General features: G+C 33.9%; 1 long non-coding RNA gene across 1 annotated transcript; it reads left to right on the top strand.

The window, feature by feature from the left end:
* Positions 1 to 2,794: 2,794 nt before the first annotated feature.
* On the top strand, positions 2,795 to 3,712 carry LOC142614702 (uncharacterized). The gene is made up of 3 exons (XR_012840514.1): positions 2,795 to 2,898; positions 3,059 to 3,143; positions 3,392 to 3,712. It is a non-coding gene; the product is annotated as an uncharacterized LOC142614702 (long non-coding RNA).
* Positions 3,713 to 5,901: the final 2,189 nt, after the last annotated feature.

The raw sequence follows: 5,901 nt of genomic DNA, 5'->3' as shown, positions 1-5,901 counted from the left end.
GTTTGAGAAAAAGGCCTAAAATCGGTGAAACCAGGAATCGGAGGCAAATTCGGTTTTGCCTCCGGTTTGGTTTTTAAAATCATGGAAAAAAGTGAAGTTCACTACGTGAGAAGCACATGCTGAAATTTGAATAGTTTCTGCCAGGTTATATTTTGTAAGTCCCTTCGCGACTCAGGCCAAGTTACAAGTGACCCACGTAACTCGTTGCTTGAACCTTTTTGAAATGTGTTTTTCTCATTTCTTTATCAACACTATATAAGCCCACATTACCCACGAAATTGTAAGGAGCTTTTAAGAGAGAAAACCTTAGAAATACACTTGAGAGTTAGAGATAATAAACCCACAATCATCTACACAATTTCTCTTAAGTTTTATTCTATTCCTACCTCTTCAATTACAAATCCTTAAGAGGTCCTAAGCTCAAATGCTTATCTCACCCATTCTGAGTGTTGAGAGAAGATTTGGTAGTGTGAGAAGCATTGGAAGAAGCCGTTGAATGGTGGATGCAATTTGGAGCTAATTGCGGGATCTAGAGAACTAGTGAAGAAATAGCTTGGTAGCTGGAATTTGGAGGGTTCAAGTATTGGGTAGTGTATGTGCAAGTTACATTTGAGCTTATATAGAGAAGTGAAATAAGTTATCTAATAGTACATCGACATGAAAAAGCTTGAAAAGATGCTAGCTTTGACATGACATTCAAATAAGAAAAAGAAAGTGATGGTAGGACATGAAAAAGAGGCACATTTAAATAAGAAGAAGAAACTGATTACTAAAGAAACACAAGATGTACGTGGAAAACCCTAAAGAAGGGATAAAAAACCACGATTTGAGCAAGAAAGTAACATTCTTGCTATGTTTTGATTGTATTATGTGTAAAAAGAGACCAATTTCTTACAATCAGGTTGTCTTTCTTTCCTACCAACTCTCCACTCTCTTCTCAAAATATCTACTTGGGTTCTTGCCTTAATAGCACAATTGCATGTTCCTCTTATACTATGAGGAATTTGGCTGAGTACAAAGACATGTGTCAAGTCATCATATTCTATTTTAGACCTTTTCACAGCTGTGATATTATCTGCTGACTAAAGGATAAGAACTGTGCTAACGTGGCATTGGGACCCGTAGGTAGGTGACTTTGCCACTGCTTAGGAGACAAGTCTTGGACATTGAGAGGGGCATTAGGAGTACTGTGATTGATATATGTGTCTTTGAGGTGGCCCATCATGCATTCAACCAATAAGGGCTGTCCTTATAGCCACTGACCTTAGAAAGTCACTATCTCCCCTTTTGGTGAATACTTGAGTACCATGTTAGGTGCAAATCTCATTTCCTTCCTAAGGCAGTCACGCCTTTAGCACTAACTAAGACAAAATCTCTTAACCAATGCTTCCTCTCCCCTTTCTCACAGCCGTTCCACATGTAAGGTTTAGATCCAACCACTTATACATTCTTCCATGCCTTAATGGTGTAATGTACATGTAGATTAGGTTTGAAGGGTCTTTTTGATATTTATGTACTTCAACTTTATTCACTAGTGGATTGATTTTGGCTTGGAGGGCCACAGAGAGGTTTTTCGTTGAGTATTTCGATTTCCTTTTTGATAACACATCTCAGTATTATCTTGTATTTGCATCTCTCTTCCCTTACTCTTTAAGCTTTATATTTATTGTTGGTTGCTTGTGGTTATGGCTTAGAGAGTTGTTTCGGTTATTGTGTATCATTTACTCTTGTTCTACACTTAGATAAGTTAGAGTAAAAGCAATTAAGCATTGTTTTTAAAATTGGAGGTCTAAACAAACTATAGTGTTTTACACTATTTGAGCTTTCAATACACACACACACACACACACACACACACACACACACACACACACACACACATATACACACACTAGCCTTATCATACATGCTTTGCGTGTGCAATGAGACTTTTTATTATTATTTATTATTTTGGATTTAGTGAAATAATGTTTAAAAGTGAGATAGAGATAGTGTTTTAATTTTTAGGACTTTTCTCTGTGTGAGAGTTGATAAAAGTTTGGAAGCCTAAAACTTAGGAACTTTTAAAAAAATAGTAAATTATTATTTCAATTAGTTTGTGTTTTTAAATTTAAAATTATCTAACTAAAAGATAAAGGTATTTTAGAACGTTTAAGAATTTGTGTGAGGATATTTTAGCACGCAAAATATTAAATATATATTATTTAATATTTAAAAGCATAAATATAACATTTATTATTGATATGCTCCTATTGAGCTATATCAGTTAGCAGTCCATTCACTTTAATTTGGTCCATTTGGTCTACTTCAGTCCACTTTGATCCATTTTGGTGCACTTAAGAATGGAAAAAGACATTTGAGTTGAGCCTTGAAGGTATCTATTCTAAATCCAAATTTATTAGAAAAGAAATATCTCTCTCAAACTTGTTGGTAGTAAAAGTAAAAGAAAGAAAAAGAAGAAAGGTGAACATAGAATTATCAATTATTCATAAATGTACGAAAGTGCTCTTAATTAATTTTGAGGGGTTTGATAGCTAGACAAAATGATAAGGGCTAGAATATAATTCCCCATATTGTTTTCTGTAGATGTATTTTATATGCATTATGTCCAATCTAATTGAGATTAACATTAGATTCTGATTCTAGAACGTGATGAAAAAAGAGAATAAAATGCTAGCTAGCTGTGAAACAATAGCCAAAAGGGAAAGCAAGCCCTCCACAGTGAAATTCCTTCACCCACTTGAATGCATATATATTTTATACACTCTAAAGTGTCAAGAAGAAACTCAGTTGTGTGGAAATACATCTTTGACAAGCTTTAGTGTTGCTTTTGCTTTAAAATGGAGCAGCAGAAAGAGCAGCAAGATGCAAGTGACAAGCACCAGCCACAGTCATCAGGTCTTGTCCATCCTTGTCTCTCTCTCTCTCTCTCTCTCACACACACACACACACACACACATTCACATTTTCATGTAGTACTAAGTTGATTATATTATGTTCTAGACAAGAGTTCCTGGTATTCTTGTAATAAATTATGCCACCAAAAAACAACCAACAGAAAGTAAAGTTACAGAAAATAAAGGGGAGCCGAAGCAAAGTGTTAACCTTGGCCACGAACATGAGAGAACTTTAACTGAGAAATGGTAAGATTATTATTTATTGAACTATATCATCATCATCTCAATTTAATATTCACCAAAAAAGGTTACTCCTTTTTTTTTTCATCATCAACACGAATTTTTCTAATAAAACCAATAGTTCAAGACACTACAAAAAAGTAAAATAAATAATGAAATAAATCAGTTGCACAAATTTCTTTTCTTCTTAATTGTCCACTTCATTATTACTTCTTTTTTTTTTTTTTTTTTTGGTTTCTTTGTCTACTTTGCAGCCTCGATATTTTATGCTGTCGCTGTTTCTGTAAAGAATCTTTCATTCCAAAATAAGAAGTCGCAAAAGATGGATCAATGCTGATTACTTCAGTGTTGCAAAAACTGGCTACTTTCAACTGAAAAGTTCACGAGGCATGGATGACCAAAATATCTAGTGTGCTTCTAGTATATTATTGTTTCAGATTTTTTTACTATGCAAGAGTGGATCTATAATTTAGTAAGTAATTTCGTGAGACATTTATCTGTTTCTCTGGATCTCAAAATTCTGTTCTTGATGTTCATCATTCATCAAGATTATAATCCTCAAGAAAATAACATAATGTAACAAAAATGTATATTTTCATATCTACACTAAGGCTTGTGTCTTTACATTTTTTTTTTTTTGGTTGCTAGCAAGTTGTTGTAGTTGATATATCTAGCCATAATGGGTCCATTTTCAGAGACTGGATTTGTTGTGTACTTGTATGTCATTCCGATGAAATTCTGTTTTTTGTTATTATTTTTTCTTTTTAAGAACAGGCATATTGACCTTCCCTGATAATAGTAAAAAGTTTGGTGTGTACATTTTGATACCTGCCAAACTGGGGTGAACGCATATACTTGAGAATATGAATGGAATTTGCCACTACGTTGATGCTTTCATTATCAAACCATTAATGGTCAACTCAATATGGATTTTACCACCATATTCACGCTTTCATGACTGATGAAAATGGACAACTCAGGTTTTCCGTGACCTTAAAGATGTCTTAAGTCGATTTCAAGAAATAAAAAAGGTAAAAAGACATTAGTAGAAATCCTCAAAATTGGTAACAAATCACATGAAACTTGGTATTCTCAAAAGAATCGGCGTAAGGATATTTAACATTCATAGAACCATGGTAATGACTTTTACAACGTCTCAACCAAAGTCCTTCGTTTAGGCCTCTATTTATTGAATTTACTAATTATAGTAAAATTTTTCATATTATAACTTTCGATTTTAAAGTTAGAATATACATCCCTACTCAATTTTGGGATGTTTCCTAGAGTGCGTAGTATAAAAGCATATTTTTGTAATTAACACGAAGTATACATAAGGCTTTTCTGGTCATTTAAGATTTCTATTACAAGGAACATATATTATGGGTGTGACCACCCTGGATTTGAAGTAGGAGAGGGTGGCAGATTCCGAGCAGGTGAGGGACCTCTTGGTGGCATATTTCATTTGGTATCACGAATAATTTGATACTTATTGTACGTTTGGTATGGGTTGGGTTGGGTTTGCGTTGGTATGCCAAATGCCATAGATGAGACCAAGCCTTTGTTGGACAATAGCAATGGAGTGAATAAGAAATTGATATTTTCTATGTTTACTTGAAGGTGTTATTAAAAGTGGTAAAAATCCTGAGTTCCACATAGGAAAGGAAAGAGATAATACATGAGTTTATATGCTCATTAGTTGGACATTGGGTTGGGCTTTTGGCATATGTGGACTGGGCCTACTTGTCTAAATAATAATATTTTATTATTTTAATTTTTGAGTCAGTTAGTCTGTGCACAACAATTATTACTGAAATAGAAAGCCTGTTCGGTAACGTATAATTTTTCATAGTCCTTCATTCATAGATTTTTTTTTTCCAGAAAAATCTCCTAGAGAGAATATTTTGTGCATTTCATTTTGTGTCAAAGAGAGAGAAAGAGACATTGAGTAGTTTGTAGAGCACGAACTTGTGTGCTTTTTTTTTTTGTGCTTTTTTTTTTTGTGCTGTAGATCATTTTATCTTGGGAGGTAGATGTTTGTGAGTCTCAAAGCAATACAGTGATTGTATGAGGGGTAAAATCTGCTTTAAGGAGATTGTGTCAAACACATGGCTTGATTTGAATCATTCATTCTTCACGCATTTGGTTTGTGAGTTTTTAATTGTATTGTAGATTTCTTTTTATATAAGCAGTATCTATTTATTAGTTTTTCCTATCACATCCTTTTTGTGTTATTGCTTATTATTAGATCTATATGTTGTTCCCTTTTGCTTAATCACAAAGTAAATTGTTGAAATATATCCAACAATTTTTACCCAGAAGGGCTTTCATTCGATGAGAACAACATCTCTTCAAACTCCAAGCCCAAATTACTCAACTATGGCATTTGAATGGAAGGTGCCCGGATGGAACCATTCCCATAAGAAGAACTAAAGAAGAAGATTTATTAAGGGCAAGTTCTGCAGCAAATTATGGAAGGAAAAAACACCATACCACCCCTAATGATATCGTTCAAAGTATCTATGAGGTAAAAATTAATTTTTAACCATATAATTAATAGATTTGAGCTCAATGGTATCTGCTATAATGAAGAACTCAAATCGACATTCACAACCTTATTTTCCTCGTTGAGTTTCTAGTATGGAATACTTAGTGAAGAAGGAGATAGGTATTATGGAATGAATGCAAAAATAAACGTGTGGAAACCCCAAACCCACGCACCAAACGAGTTCAGCTTGTCTCAATTCTGGATTAGAGGTTTTGATAG

Source organism: Castanea sativa, chromosome 11 (genome assembly GCF_040712315.1).
Source record: "Castanea sativa cultivar Marrone di Chiusa Pesio chromosome 11, ASM4071231v1".
NCBI classification, from domain to species: domain Eukaryota; kingdom Viridiplantae; phylum Streptophyta; class Magnoliopsida; order Fagales; family Fagaceae; genus Castanea; species Castanea sativa.
This window is presented reverse-complemented; position numbering and strand designations above follow the sequence as displayed.